At 47.5% G+C, this 16,507-nt stretch overlaps 1 protein-coding gene across 2 annotated transcripts in view; it reads right to left on the bottom strand.

Moving 5' to 3' along the window:
• Positions 1-16,507, bottom strand: part of RPTOR (regulatory associated protein of MTOR complex 1) — a 330,498-nt gene that overhangs the window by 153,577 nt on the left and 160,414 nt on the right. The gene's annotated exons all lie outside the window — the stretch shown is intronic.

Below are 16,507 nucleotides of genomic sequence, written 5' to 3'. Positions count from 1 at the left end.
CCTCGACTGCCAACTTCTCCGGAAGCTTCAGGTTGCCACCTCATCCCTGTGCCCAGACCCTGGCCCTCGCTGCTCCTCGACCTTCCTGAGCGTGCCACCCAGCCCTCGTGCTGCCTGCGAAATGCTCACCGCCCTGGGCACCCTCACGTAGCTGCCTGACGCTCCCCGCACCCCAAACCCTGCACTCTCGGTGTGGCCCTGGTGCTTCAGGAGCAGTAGGTAGGGTCTATGCTCTCGACTTCCACTCTTTTTTTTTTAAAACATTTTATTTTATTTTTTCACAAGAGACACAGCATGAGAGAGGCAGAGACATAGGCAGAAGGAGAAGCAGGTTCCCGAGATGCAGGACTCGATCCCAGGACCTGGGATCACGACCTGAGGCAAAGACAGAGGCTCCACCGCTGAGCCAGGTGGGCGCCCCTGCACTCTCACTTCTAACATAAGGTTTCAACTCTTTCTTTAAAAAAAAAAATAGTTTCTTCCTTTGAGCCGTGCCAGCCCATCCCGCGACTGTCCTCTGCTCGTTTTTTCTACCCACCTCCTGTCTTGTCTTCCAAGTCACTTCCCGTTGCCCTGACCCTATAGTCTGCCTTTACTTGGTTCCCCACCATTCAGTACCCTGCTGTCTTCCTCCCCGAATTCAACACCACACTGAGGACCCACCCCACACAGGTAGGTCCTTCCCTGTCCACCTCCCAGGACTCCTCTGATGCCCTGAAGCCCTCGAGAGGCCAGCCACATCCCCACTGGACCCTCGCCACCTCCACGTGCTCTCCCACACCCCCACCTCCATCCCCATCTTCTGTCCCCTGGTTCCCGGGTTTTCAAACTGGTCCCCTTGGCCTGTCTCTCCTGGCCCAATTTGGTCCAGAAGTTCTTCAACCATTCTAACTCCACTCTCCCCCAAATCCACAACGTCCTTCTCGACCAATCATCACCCACAGAGCAACCCAAACAGCTGGGTTTTGTTTGTTCTTGTTCTTATTCTACGCGTGCGTCACCGCCAAGAAGTGTGGCTTCCCAGGGCCAGTGGACCTCATGCCACCCAGCTCTGCCCCGAGGGCCCCAGGCCCACCTCAGGTAGCACCTGCTTCCCAGGCCAGCAGCAGGGCCCCATGTGTGCTGTTACACACTCTCCTCAATGGCTTCCTCCTATCAGAGAGCTACCTCCCCGTCTACAAGTGCAACCAACCAGCTAACAGACCTCACAACCCCTTCCATCTCGCATCTTCCTCTCACGGACGTCTCCCTCTCCCCCATTTCCAGTTGACTTCCAGTAAAGCAGCCTGTCTGGTCTCAAGTCAACCTGTCATGTTCCGATGACGGCCCCAACAGCCCTCCAGAAACAGCACTGGTGACCATGACCCCCTAATCGTCAACTGCAGTGGCCTCTCGGGCCCTCAGGCCGAGGGATCCGTCACCCCCTGTTCTCTGACAGCCCCACTCTCTGGGCTGGTGATCCTCCACTCCTCCTCTCTGGCTGCCTCCCTCCCTGCCCGAGGGATGTGCTCCCACCCGCTTCTCCGTTCTCCCTGCCAGTCATCCCAGCCCATCTACACTGGAATACCGAATTCCGCTGAACCAGCCCCTGCTGAAACTCCCCTCTCGTCCTGTCATACCCCACCTGCTTCTCGTGCCTAAAATAGAAAGCTTCCATGACCCACAGAAGACCCACAGGAAACCCACAGATGATCCAGCCTCCCACGTGGTCTGCTGGGTTCAGCGCCCTCTCTCTCGCTCCTCCCGACTTAGCTAAGAGTCTGCAGCCAAGGCCTCCTCCTACCTCCTCCTTGGCACTCAGACCTTCCAAGTCGAATGCCCCAACCTGCCTGGTCCCACGTGTATAATGCGGCTGTCCTAGCTGTGTGTTTTCTAATAAGAGGAGGGCATCAGAATGACAGGGAGAGCCCTCTGAGTTACACCTGTAAACTCTGTGCCCTCCACTGTGGGTGGGGCTGCGGAGGGCCAGCTGGGAGCCTCCCGGGTCATGGCCACACTGGGGAGGCTGCCCTGTGCCCAAGCACCCGCGCCCATGCCCAGCAGGGCCTGGGCTACCCTGTTGCTGATGTACATGCCTGTCTTCTGAATCTTGGCTCTAGAGACTAGATCCCAAACCAGTGCCGCACCTGCTGTCATCACAGAGCAGATGCTGCCTACAGAGTAAGACCCGTTCCTGAGCCTCATGTTCGTGGGCCTCACCCTCTTTCTCGGTTCAGGGTCACCATCCCTTTCCTCAGACTTCAGGGTCTCTGCCACGCTGGACTGTTCACCATCCAGTTCAGGTTTGAGCCTACGACCCGGACATCTGCCCAGAACGCTGTGTCTACCTTCTCACTGAGCGGCGGGACTTCACTCATCTCTGGAGGGTTAGAATTAATACCCAACAGGGATGATGCTGCCTGCCTCTGAGGCAAGCAGAAGGAAGCTGGTTCGCTGTCCTTTTCATTCCAAGAGCAGCACTGAGAAGGATGTGTGTCTCCCTGCAGACTCTGTCTTCCCAGAGGACAGGGACTGTCTCACGAATCTTTATAATCCAAGTACTTCTAAGCTACTTGGAACAGAACGGGCATTCCGAAGAAGCTGTTATTTCAACCGAAGAATAAGCAAACATCAGGCTGTCCCAACAACCAGCTGACGGCACCAAACACCAAGGCTTGACGCCCAGCCTCACAGCGACTTAAAGGGTCTCTGCATCTGGTTTACACGGTTCCACATCAAGTACGTAAACCTCAAGGGCACAAATGACAAGGAGCAAGAAGACCAGAGAGGCTGACGTCCCGAGGCTCTTTGACACCATTTTTAAACAACTGGGGACACCACGGTGCTGTCTGCATGGTTTGCACATGGTGACGTGACTCTGGAATCCAAAAGAGGTCTATTCAGGAAGGACCATCGATCCTATCTTAGCACGAAAACAATGAGAAAGAAATGGTTTTCAACATAAACTAATCCAATGATTGCTGTTGCGTGTCCATAATGGTCATGAACGTCCACCATAAAACACGCAGCTGTGTGCTAACGCTTTTGAGAGCAACGTGGCTGTGTGTTACTGATTACACGTGGGGGCACATGCCTACTCAGACACACAAACCAGATAAGAAGTCAAAGTACCACTAAAATACCCAGAAGTTTAGTAAGATACAGATAGGCAAATAAATAGTTAACAAGTCACTGTTTTATCAAATATGATGTAATTCAGTTGCTCTGCAGGTAGGATTTCAAATAAGGATTAAAACTAATTTGGAACATGGTGATGATGGTATCCAAACACGAGAGGACAAACGGCTTTCCTCCCATTGGCCAAGGATAACCAGGAGGGCTAGGAGGCTGGAGGGCTGGAGGGCTGGAGGGGTGGCGAGCGGGGCTGGGAGGGCCATCTATGTTATGAGGATCATTTCAGCCAAAGTTGATGTCCTGGAATTATGTCAATAACTCAGTGGCTGCGAGAACCCCCCTGTGAGCTGAGCTGCACATAATCTTTATTCTCTTCTGAACAGTCCTGCTATGTTAAAAGAATATCCTGTTCATGCCTGCTACCCTGCATCTTCCATCCATACTACATTCCGGTGCATTCGAACTCTCACAAAAGACTCTTGGATTCACTAAACTGCCTGCAAGATCCCAACTGAGACAATGCATTCCCTGGTTTTCTTGTTAGATGAACACTGGAGAAGAGAGAGGAGAGGAGCCAGGAGTAAATTACTACAAGTTAGATAAGCTCCAACATGCACCAAAATTAAAAAGGCAATCTGCCCTTTAAAAAAAATTTTAAGAAAACAATTTTTTTTTTTTTTAAGGAAAGAAAACACTTTTTTCTTAGGAAAATGAGCGATTTTCCAAAGTCCTCACATGCCTGAGATTTGGTATAGGTCAGTTAGGCCGTAACTCTATAATTTCTTAGCTTATTTTAGTATTATTGATGACACTGAGCCTCGGGACAGCACAGTCATACGGTCAGCTGGTATTTAAGAGAAATAGAAGGAGACGTGATTTTAAAGTGCAGCCTTTCACAGAGGGCCGTCCAGCCAGCGTGTCACATGTGTGACTGAGGAGCTGCTCAGAGTCTACCATTCATCCGCCATTCACGGAATGGTTACCGCTGGGGCACATCTCTTATTTTCCCCCCCTTCATCCCCGGCCCTTCTCAACACCCTACAGGCACACACATGGTGTGTATGTCCTTCCATATTTTGATTTAAGCAAATGTGTAAACTTAAGTTTAAATATGTCTTTTGTGTTCAATTCACCAAAGAGCACTGTGGTTTAAATCCAAGCCTGTTTCTTATTTTTGCACTGAACACTATGTGCTTAGAGACATTTGAATCAACTTCATGAGGTGCAATTTGCATACAATAAGACGTACGCACTTTAAGATTAGAGTCTGAAGCATTAGATAGAGATGTTTCTGTGTGGCCACCAGCAGGACCTCCCCCCAAGGCACTGTGCCACCCCACTTCCCACCGATCCCAGCCCTACATCTGCCTCGCAAACCCCATCTGCTTTATCTCATTGCGGTTTAGTCAGTCTTTCTGGGAATTTCATGGAACCACGAACCATGCACTCCTGTGTTCACCTCCTTTCAATCATTACAATGTTTCTGAGATTCATTCATGCTGTTATCAACAGCTTGCTCCTTTTCCTTGGTAAGAGGTAACATGTTGTGTGGACGGACCACGATCTGATTATCTGTTCACCTGCTGATGGTTGTTTCAGGAGTGGGACATCATCAACAAAGCTGCTAGGAACACTCATGTGCACATCCTTTTGTGGACAGAGGGTTTCTTCCCTCAGGTAAATACGCAGGTGTGGAATTGACGGGCTGTATGTTTAACATCACATCCCTGAAGCGGCTGTACTATGTTGCATCCCCATTGGCGAAGTACGAGAGCTCTGGATGGTTTTACATTTTCCACAACACACCGTGAACCTTTCACGTGTCTGTCAGCCATTCATGTGTCTCCTCTGTAAAGCATCTATTCCAGTCATTGGCTATTTATTTAAAACTTGGGTTGTATTCTTGACTTTTAAAGGTCTTTCTATATCGTCTATATGGGTGGTCTCTGTCAGACACGTATTGTAAATCTTTCCAATGTAAATCTTTCCAATTAACAATGTCAACACTGTCTATCAACAGCAGCAGCTTTCAATTTTGATGAACTTCAACTGATCAATTTTTTGAATGGTTTGTGTTGTTTGGGTCCTGGCTAAAAAATTATCAACAATTTCTCCTATGTTTGCACTTTAAGTTTTATAGTTCCATCTTGTGTAAGATCAGAAGTTAATTTTTCTGCATAGCATAAAATAAGAGTGAGGGTTTTTGTTTTTCCTGAATGAACAGCCAATTATTCTAGTACCATTTGTTAAAAAGACCATCCTTTCTCCATCAGATTACCTTGGTACCTCTGTCCAAAATCAATTGGGTCATATACGTGTAGGTCTACACCTGTACTCTGTATTCTGTTCCACGGATTTTTATGGCCGTCCTTATGCCAGTACTACAGGCGTGATTACTGCAACTTTATTTTTTTAAATTTTTTATTTATTTATGATAGTCACACACAGAGAGAGAGAGAAAGAGAGAGACAGAGGCAGAGACACAGGCAGAGGGAGAAGCAGGCTCCATGCACCGGGAGCCCGACGTGGGATTCGATCCCGGGTCTCCAGGATCGCGCCCTGGGCCAAAGGCAGGCGCCAAACCGCTGCGCCACCCAGGGATCCCCGATTACTGCAACTTTAGATTAACCCTTGAAATAAACCAATGTGCCTCCTTTTCAAAGTTGTTTCAGCTTCACCCTTTGCACTTCTACATAGAATTTAAAATCAACTTGTCAATTTCTTCTAAAAAAAAAAAGGATTAGGGGCAGCCCCGGTGGCTCAGCAGTTTAGCACCGCCTTCAGCCCAGGGCATGATCCTGGAGACCTGGGATCGAGTCCCACGTTGGGCTCCCTGTATGGAGCCTGCTTCTCCCTTTGCCTGTGTCTCTGCCTCTCTCTCTGGGTCTCTCATGAATAAATAAATAAATAATAAAAAAATGGATTAAAAAATAGGATTCTGACTGGGACTGAACTGAATCTATAGATCAAGTTGAATAGGTTTAAAAAACTTTTTACTCCCTAAGTACAGTGAAATTCTGAGTATGTGAGTCTTTCTCTGAGTCATGTTCTTTCTGTATGTTGTGTGCACACATCTGGTACATATTTTGTTAAATTCATCCCAAGTATTTCAGAATCTTGATGCCACAGCAAATTATATTTTTAAATTTCAATTTCCAACCTTTATCAGTACTATATAGAAATGCAGCTGATGTGGGGCTATCGGTCTTATACCTTAAAACCTTGCTACAATGAATTATTAGTTCCAGCAATGTTTTTGTAGATTTTACATAATTTTCTATATACATAATCCTGCTGTCTGTGAACAGTTTTCTTTGCCAGTCTGCATGCCTGTTTATTTTTCTGTATCTTTACTGCAACAACCAGAACTTCTAGTACAATACTGAAAAGTAATGGTGAGAATGAACACCTTAGTTTTATTTCCAACCTTCCAGGAAAAACACTTAACCTTTCACCATTAAGTACAGTGTTAGTTAGCTACAGGCTTTTCCTACATGCCTTTTAGGAGCCTGAGAACGTTCACTTCCATTCCTAGTTTGCTGAATTGATTTATCATGAATGGGTGTCAAATTTTGTTGAATGCTTTTTATGCATCTATTGAAATGATCATATAGTTTTTCTCTTATTCTGGAAAAGGAGAGTAAATACATTAATAATAATGTATTGATTTGTTACATGTTAAACAAATCTCCCATTCCAGAAATAAACCTTGTTTGATTCTCATACTTTATCCTTTCTCTATGTATTCACAGACTTTACTTGCTAATATTTTGTTAAGGATTTTTATATCCATGTTAATGAGGAATACTGGTCTGTAAGTTCTTCCCCCCACCTCCCTTATAGAGTTTTTGCTTGACTTTAGTTTTTGGGGTAAAGTTAGCCTCTGGAATGAGAAAATGTTGCCCCTTGTTTCACTTTCTCAAAGAGTTTGTATAAGAATTGGTATTATTTCTTTCTTAAACATTTGAGAGTTCATCAGTAATAATATCGGGGCCTAGAGTTTTCTTTGTGAGGCTTTTAACTGTAATTCAACTTCTTTATGAGGTATAAACTCTACATTTTCTCTTTCTTCTTGTGCCAGATTTGGTAATTTGTATCTTTCATCCACTTCATCTCAGATGTAGAATTTATTGGAATAAAGCCCTTTATACATAAAGGGATTTCTTTATAACCCTTTTAATGCCTGTGGGGTCTGTAGTGATGCCCCCTTTCTTACTTCTGATTCAGGTAATTTGTGTCTCCCTTCTGGTCTTGGCCATTCCAAAGAGAATTTTTTTTTTAAAGATTTTATTTATTTATTCATGAGAGACACACAGAGAGAGAGGTAGAGACACAGGCAGAGGGAAAAGCAGGCTCCATGCAGAGAGCCCGATGTGGGACTCGATCCCAGGACTCCAGGATCATGCCCTGAGCAAGCCAAAGGCAGGTGCTCAACTGCTGAGCCACCCAGGTGTCCCACCAAAGAGAATTTAACAGTTTTATTGAACTTTTCAAAAATTATCATTCAGTTTCATGGGTTTCTAGATTTTTCTAGTGCATTTTCTGTTTACTTTTTTTTTTAAGTTTCTTTTACTTATAGTTTAATGTGCTTTTCTTTTTTCTGGTCTTAAAGATAAAGACCATACAATTTAGACTTTTCAAATTAAAATCCATAAATACTATTATGACTTTGAGATCAGTTATATAACTATGGTACATATAAACCTTGTTCACCAACTCTACCTGCTGCTTACCTGATATTTTACCCATGATTCCCTAATGCTACAACTTCGGTTAGTTCATGTCACAAACAGTGCGATGAGAAAGGTCATAGTGTGTGTCTATGAGAGGACTTACAAACATTTCCACATACCACTAAGACAGAAAGTATGCTGCCAATTAAACAGGCATGTAATTTACTGTAAGACAGCACTAGATCTCAGAGATGTTCGAATATGAAAATGTGTACCCTACAACTGATGGAATATGATAGATGACCCATACTGTACAGAGATAACTACACATTTTTGTGTTTTTCTACCATTACTTACTTGTCTTATTGGTGGCCAGGACTTCTAGCAAGGCAGTAGTGTCAGAGAGGATGCTTACCTTATTCCCAGCCTAAAGGGAAGGTGTCTCAAGTTTCTCCACCAAGCATGATGTTTGCTGAAGAACTCAGTGTAGCCTTTCCCCAAGTTAGGTGAATCTCTAAAACCTTTACTTAAACATGGATCTCTGCTCCCTCCATATCACCTCCAAAGTGAAAGAAAGGGAGCAAGACAAGAACCAGCACTAGGGAGAAAAATGACAGCAATGGAGAGAAGAAGGGCGCCTGGGTGGCTCAGTCGGTTAAGCATCTGACTATTGGTTTCAGCTCAGGTCATGATCTCAGGGTCTTGAGATCAGGCCTTGTGTCAGGCTCTGCAGTCATGAGGAGTCTCCTGGAGATTCTCTCTTCCTCTCCCTCTGCCCTTCCCACTCATGCTCTGTCTCTCTCTCTAATGAATCTTAAAAAAAAAAAAAAAAAAAAGGGAAAAAAAGGAGAGAGGCAGTCAGCAGAAGACAGGAGGCAGGCAGAACCTGCACCAATGTCCATTCGGATTTGAATCCTGGCCCTACCAGTTACTAGCCGTGCAATCTCATGTCCTCGCCTTGCCCCACAGGCCCTCTGTACGAGCTGATTGTGACTTGTACAGTGGCACACTCAGTAAACGCTAGCTGCTCTTATTACCGTGACATTAACATTTCAGCCAAATATGAGAACGAGTCAGGCAAGTCGTAATGACTCAGCAGAGGAGAGAGCTGAAACCTTAACCCTGGATCGGGAAAAGCCAAAGCGAAGTCAGCTGATGCCCAGAGCAGAACGTCGAAATGTTGGGAACCTGTCACCAGGCTCACTTGAAAGAGGTGCTGACAATGAGAGCACGGGTCTGACCTTGCATAGAGAGGAGTGGGAACTCCAGGATCCCCCTCCCGATGGTAGAATTCTGGGGAGTTGGCCAGACATGCTAGGGTCTGGGACACTGTGAACAGTTATGGGCTGCCTCTGCCTCCAAGGATCTTCTTTCTGCACATTATGTTCTCCCCTGGCTCTATAAGGGGAACATTTTGTTTTTCTTCAATATTAATCTTTGTTTTCTGACTACGTGTCCTAATCTGAGCCTGCTTTAGTTCTATCCCACAGATAAGAAAAGCACTGCTATTGCCATCATCCAGCTTTGAGTAGTTCACAATATTTTAAAGCACTCCCTCTTTAACGGTTTTAAGAGTAAGATTTTTAGTTTTCAGAACATTTTTTTCAAGCTATTTTTCTGTTACTGAGCTCCAACTTTATTGCATGGTGGTCTGAGAACAGAGTGGATACGATGCTGACTCTCTGGGGTTATTAAAGCTTCCCTTGCAGCTCAGCACAGTTTATTTTTGTGAATTGGCCCCATGTGCTAGAAATGTGCAGGCTGTGTTTATTGCCTATATCACCCTATCTGCCTCTACACATCCAGTTAATTCACCCTGTTACTGAAATCTTACCTATTTTGCTTACTCTTCACCTCCTTGGTATCTCAGTATCTTCATTCCTGATCTGTCTGTGGTTCTTTCTGTCCTCATCATCCATAGTTCAGGGCCACACTGTCAGGTGTGTACGGAGCCATACTGGTGTGTCTTCTTGGTCTCCTGAGCTTCTCACCATAGAACACTCTTCTCTGTCCTTTCAACATGTCTTATCTCAGGCTCTGCTCTGATTCATTAAAACTGCCACTCCAGCTTTCTTTCACTTCATATTTCACTGCTTTCCTCCTGTGACTTTCAGCCCTTCAAATATTTTGTTTGCCATATCATAGTGAATTTTATCCAACAGAAGAATCACTGCCCTTTGAGAGATGAATTCAACTCACTTATAGTTACATCATCACTTTTATTTCAAAGCTTATTTTGGCTGCCTTATTTCACATTTTCTATTTACCATGCTTTTCTTTTTTCCTTTTCTACCTTCTTTTAGAGAGAAAATTTTCTCTCCTTGTATGAAAATTATACCTTCTATTTTCATTACTTTGGTGGTTATGACTAATGTACTGCATCTTACACATAGTTTCCATAACCGATATCTTCACTATCTTCAATTTCCAACTCCCACTGTGTCCTACTGGTGAGTCCCTCCTCCTGTCTCTGTCCCTTTGATGGGAACTCCCTGCCCTACCTCCAGCTCTCGCTGTCCGTCACACGCACGGTGCTGCTTGTCAGTGCACCTGCTACAATCCTTATCCTGTTAGCCATATTCTTCATGCTCCCTATGTCCTAACTGCCTGTTTCTTCCTCACATTCCCCGTGTTCTCCTTTGTTATGTTGTATTACTCCTCACTCTAAATTCTTCCTCTGCCTTCTACAGGTGCAGGCTCCTCCAGGAAGGATAGACACCTTCTTTCTTTCTTTCTCTCCCTCCTTCCCTCTGTACCCATCCAGGATGGTAGGGGGAAGCAGCCACATGCACAGCCAGAATGCCGACCCTCAGCCTGCCCTCACCTGCGTCCTCAAGTGCTCGCCTGTCCTGCCGTCTCCATCCCAGGCTCCTCTCCCCTTCCCTAGTGGTCTCAGCTGTCTTCAAAGGTCCCTACACTTCTGGCTTATTGCCAAATGTACTCCCTGTAGGATGCGTCAGTGTGACTGCCCGTGGCAGCCCAAGGAGCAGATCTGGGGTCGGAGAGCCAGGGAGTGGTCAGAGGCATCAGGGGTCATCAGCCCTGTCATTCCTTCTCCTTCAGTTCTCTTCCCTAGCAGCATACACCAGATTTCTGCATGTGGCCTTTCATTAAAGGAGCTCTGTCACGTACATTATGGTGCTCATCCTAACGAGTGTATGTCAACAGACTGGAACAGTGAGCGTACAAGGTCTGGCTGGAGGAAGTACCTTCTTCAGGTGGGCATGTGACTCCTCATGTAACCAGAAAGACTCTGGAAGCTCCTGTGGGGCTCAGCAGCAGGACCAGAGCATGGCTGAGGCCTTATTGTGAAGACTTCCAAAGAGGAAAACCATTTAAATAAATCCCAAGTGGGACATTATGACCAAGTAACTGGTAGGGCAGTTTGGTTCTCTGGTGTACTAGACTGCCTCCTTCTCAGGCGGGCCTCTAAGCTTCTCTGCCTTCAAGTGTGCGAAGTAAGGCAGAGTCATTCTACTCAGTTCCTACCACAAAGAACACTGAAAGGCAGGCAGGAAGTTCCAGCATGGAATCTGTGTTCTGGGAAATGCTACAGAGAACAAACGGTTAACCTATCATCAAAAACCAGCAGGAAAAAAAAAAAAAGAAAAAAAAAAAACCCAGCAGGAACTTATGTGTCTAAAAGTAATTCTGATCGAGTCTTGGGTGAGTCTTCAAGAAAAATACAAAGCAAGGGGCCCCTGGGTAGCTCAGTTGGTTGGGCGTCTGACTCTTGATTTCGACTCAGGTCATGATCTCAGGGTCGTGAAATAGAGCCCCCCACATGGGGCTCCACGTTCAGTGTGGAGTCTGCTTGAAATTCTCTCTCCCTCCTGTTCGTGCACACTTTTGCACAAACTGTCTCTCTCTTTCAAATAAATACATATATACATACATAAAATCTTTAAAAAAAAATCCAAAGCAAATGTCATGGCCAATATATGAGATGAGCCAGACACATGACAGCAGCCTGGTGCCTGGTTCCCAGCATTCCGACGTTCTACTCTGGGAGTCAGCTGACTTCTCTTTGGCAGTTCCCCATCCGGGGTTAAGGTTTCAGCCCTCTCTCCTCTGCTGAGTCATTACGATGTGCCCAACTTGTCCTTACATTTGGCTGAAATGTTAACATCATGGTAATAAGAGCAGCTAGCGTTTACTGAGTGTGCCACTGTAGGAATCAACTCAGTCAGCCCGTATGGCGAGCCTGTGGGGCAGGGGGCACCTGTGGTCCTGCTCTCAGGGGAAGGACATGGGGCTGCACGGTGTGGGCTCTGCCTGCCTGTCTGGGGACTGCTTCTCTCCCTTGTCTTGCTGGGTAAACACGAGGGCAAGACTTCCCATGTCGACAAATCTACATTAATCCTGTGTCATTAACATTTAAACTTCTTGAAATCCCTCAATTTAATTGAAAAGAAGGAAACAAGTTTCTTGACCTCTGTTCAATCCAAAATAATGTCTAGCATTTTCTTTAATAAACAATACGATTCCATGCTGCACATGATGCAATAAGCATCAATCTATTTTACAGTAAGTCCCACAGCAAATTAAGTAGTGCTGAGTTATAATTTTCAGTACTACACGAATATACCCAGGATGAATTTAAAATGGCACTCAGTCACCAATCCAAGAGATAGAAAAAGCCAAGGAAAATATGTTTCAGACCCTTCTACTACACTGATATACACAGTGAGCAAGGTAATCACCTCTAGAGGGAATAATGCACTTGCTCATTTCAGAATTACTGAAATATCAGTTTCTGAAAACAAGAAAGACTGAAGCAAACCATGAAGAGAAAATCAGAAAACAACATTTTCCAGCAACTACTTCATCATCAAGTAAGATTCATAAATACGCTTGCCACCAAATACGAACACACGCTTCTTGTGCATAGAAAGCAAGGCTAGAGTATGTGTATAAAGCATACGGTACTCTCCACAACTGTGTAACGAGCAGTGTTGTTAAAAGCCATCCTCTTATTTACATCGGGGGCGGGGGGGGGGAGGCCTGTTTTTAGGGTATTTCCTGACTAGTAGATGAGTACAGCAGTCATCTGCAGGTAAGATCCCGGTTCCATTTTCAAAAGCACGATTTGGCAAGGTAGGATCCGCTGCTGTTTTCGCAAATAAAGTTTTATTGGGACGCTGCTGCACGCATCCGTGTACATACTGCGCATGGCTCTTCCAGGCTGCATCGGTGGAACTGGGACCCTTGGGCCCTGCAAAACCTAAACTACTTCCTATCTGGCCCCGTAAGGAAAAAGTTGGCAGACGCCCTCCTACAGTCGCTCTGAGCTCTCCCACCTTTATTCACTGGAATCCTAAAGTCCTAGGCGTAGGTTAAATAAAACATAAAACATCAATACAGTGAAATCTTATGCAATCATTACAAATGGTGTTTACTAAGAGTTGCCTAATGGTCTAGGATCAATTTATTGTAACGCTAAAGATGAAGTAAAAGAAACTGCAAATGCAGTCTCATTGCATCAATGCAGAAATGTACGTGCAGAGAAAAACAGACTGACAGGCAATACACCAAAGAGTTATCACTGATTGTGATAAAATCTTGAATAATCTTTTCTTCTTTTTGCTTTTTTAGTTGGCTTCTACAAAGAATGTATATTCTACTTTAAGCTGGAAAATACTGACTTTTTAAATGAAAAAACAAAACCTGAACCCTAACGATTTAATGAGTACGACCTACCAGTTTTCCTTTCTGCATCTCAGAAAAGCGGTTTCTAACTCAGCTGTTAGATATACACGAGCGCATGTTTCACTCGACCAGGCTCCTGACGATTATGGTTTATCACAATCATCGGCTAAGGACAGCGTAGCAACGGCTCTGTTCGATCTAATTCCAGCTCCTCAGTGTGGCGGAGAGCGGTTTGCTGTAGGAGAGCCTCCCGCCCAGGTCAGACGATGGTCATCTGATGACCACCAGGTGCAGCTCTGGCCTTTTGACACCAACGTCCACCTGATGGTGACCGTGTTCCTTTGAGTTGTTTTTCACAATGCTTCCTGCTAAACACTTACTTTTACAAGTTTTCATCACAGCCTGACTCCAAAAACAATCTCAGGCAGCTCCTGAGATAAGGCATCATGTCGTGGTAGGGTGACGGTCCACTCCCCGGTCAGAGGGCCCCTAGGGACCCACTCTAGAATTCTCAAGAGCCGACTGGCATCTGAGGGAAAGCAGCTTTTCTAGTGGATGCCACATCCCTCCTGACCAAGATGGAAAAGAGAGGGCCAGGGACGCGGGTGAAGAACATCCACTCACTGCGTCGGGGGCAGGTGTGCGGGAGCGAGGGTGAAGGGTGTGTGGCCCACATTCCCTTTCAGGCTCTTTGTGGCTTCTCTTCTCCCTCCCTCCTGTGTCTCCACTCAGCTGCCCCAAAGCCTGGACAGATGCTCCATGAGAGGCCCGCCTAGCCATCCCCAGCCCAGGGTGGGCGGAGGCCCGGAGCCCACCTGGCCCTCGCAGCGTCATTCTGGGGTTGGGATGCACAGAAGTGGGTGGGGCAGGAAGTCCTGGAGGGACTGCCTGCTCCGCTGTGGGGGCTCCTGCCCACAGATTCCCACCTTCCCACTCCAGCCTGCGATCAGGTGGCAACCAGATCGGGCTGTGGAAGGGCCTGGGTACGGCCACACCATCATTCCGTGGACTATCTCCCTACAACACTGCTCTTGGTCACGTGCCCACGTAGACACCATCCAGGTTCTCCCCACCAGTCCTCCAAGTCGAGGTCGGTGGCTCAGCACCCAGAACACCCACATGGGCCACGGGCCACCCCTGGCCTTCACCCCTTCCCACATCTTCCTATGGGATCAGGCTGACGCATGCGTTCACTCTTCTCAGACATGGGCGTTACCCCTGTCCCTGCCTGTCTGTGCTGCTCTTTAAACCCTGCCACCTGCTGGGCCCCCGCTGGGCTGAGACTCCTCCACGACGTTCTCCCGCAAGCCCTCGGCCATCAGAGTGTCCCTGTCCCTGGGAACATGAGAGCCTCTGGCGCATGCACACGTTCAGTCCTGACCACGCGTTGCGTGCAACGCTCAGACGCCTTCTGCCTTGTGTCGAGCTCCCACATACATCATTAATTTTTAGGCCACAGCTGTCTCCTCAGCTAGACTGTGAACCTGGGAGGGCACACGCTTCTGTGCATCTCCTGCAGCACTGGGCGTAGGTCTGAAGTACACAGTGGGATTGAGTAAATTATCCTCCAGACAATGAACAGAATGAGTGAACTCCTGAGTCCTCTGGACCAGTGGTCTTCCTGTGGTCACGTCCAATGGACCTATAAGGGTTGCCGGCGGCCACCAAGCACTGTGGGCAGTTACCAAGAAAATTCATAAACCACCCAGGGAGTGAAGACCCACCCTCAACGAGCCGCACCAGAGGGGAGATGGATGACGGCAGAAGCCACGAGTCCTCCTGGCGGGTGGGCGTCCCTCGGCCTGAGCTTTGGCCTCTTCTCCATGTCCCAGGAACGTGGATGTGTGACCCTGAGGAAGCAGCACCTCTGCCGACCTCTCCCTGCAGGCGGGAGTGTCCATCTCTCTGAGTTGCCTGCCCTTCTGTCCTGTTCTCTGTGCCCCCTGCTGCTGCTCTGAGCTCCTCAACGTCCCCTTCCAGCTTGATCCAGGCTGCAGCTGCCCTCCCCTGCCGCATCTGTGTATTCCTGCTTTGCAGTCCTGCCTCTTGCTTCTAGCATCTTCCTCCCTTCATTTCCCTATTGTGTGCACACACTTGCTGGTGGCCGTTCTGTAGTGTTTTTCTGTGCTATTCCCTCGGCATTGACCTCTGCTTCTCGGGGCACAGGGGGGCACATCCCTAGGCAGGCCCTGGCCCAGGTCAGCTGGGGGATGGGCCCAGGCTGCTGAGGGGCACAGTGGGTCACCCCTTTGCCAGCCCCTCTGGGCAGCTCCCTCCCTGCGCTCACTGCTTAGGGGTAAGTCGCCCCACAAGATGTTCTCCCTGGGCTTTGGGGACGAGGGTGGGAGTGGCAGAGGGGTGCTGCTCAGCCAGCCCAGCACCGTTAACCTCTCACCCAGGGCACTGCTGAGCGGAAACACTGCTGCAGAGGCAAGGCAGCAAGTCCCAGCTTCGGTCCAAGCAAGTAGCTCGGGCTCTCGGGGGTCTCCCCAGGAGCCCATCACTGCACTACCCCAGAGTCCACCCTTGTCTCGGCTGCTTCTCTGGGCTTGTGTGTTTGCCATGGCAAACAACCCTGGAAAGTGTCCCCCAGAGCTTCTCCTGCCCCTCCTCGACATGTATTCCTCTCCCAGCTGCCTCCCAGAAGATTTTCGGCAAGACATAAAATGGAAAAGTAGAGAATAAAGGCGGTACGGTAGTCCGCAGCAGAAACCTGGATTTGGAGGATAGAGCTCGCACGTCCCATGGTGGGTCCCGCCGCTGACGCAGGGTCATTAAGGCAAGTTCTACAGTTTGGAGCATCCCACCCATTTCCTCAATCGTGTTCTCGACAGCACTGGACTGTCACAAAGAGCGGAGCAGGAAAGGATCACGGTTCGTTTTAGTGCCACGAATAAACTGAAAGATTAAGGTCCCACTCTAGCTCGGGATCAAAGGGCTCTCCTTGTCACGACGGCCTGAGATCCAGGATGACCAGTGCTGCTGCTTAGGCCACGCTCACAGCTGGCAGGTCGGGAGAGGGTGTTCTGGGGAATCACACAACGACAAATGCACATGCCACTGTCCCAAAA

This window comes from Nyctereutes procyonoides, unplaced genomic scaffold (genome assembly GCF_905146905.1).
Source record: "Nyctereutes procyonoides isolate TBG_1078 unplaced genomic scaffold, NYPRO_anot_genome, whole genome shotgun sequence".
NCBI classification, from domain to species: Eukaryota; Metazoa; Chordata; class Mammalia; order Carnivora; family Canidae; genus Nyctereutes; species Nyctereutes procyonoides.
Note: the sequence above shows the minus strand (reverse complement) of the source record. Positions and strands in the feature narration are given on the sequence as shown.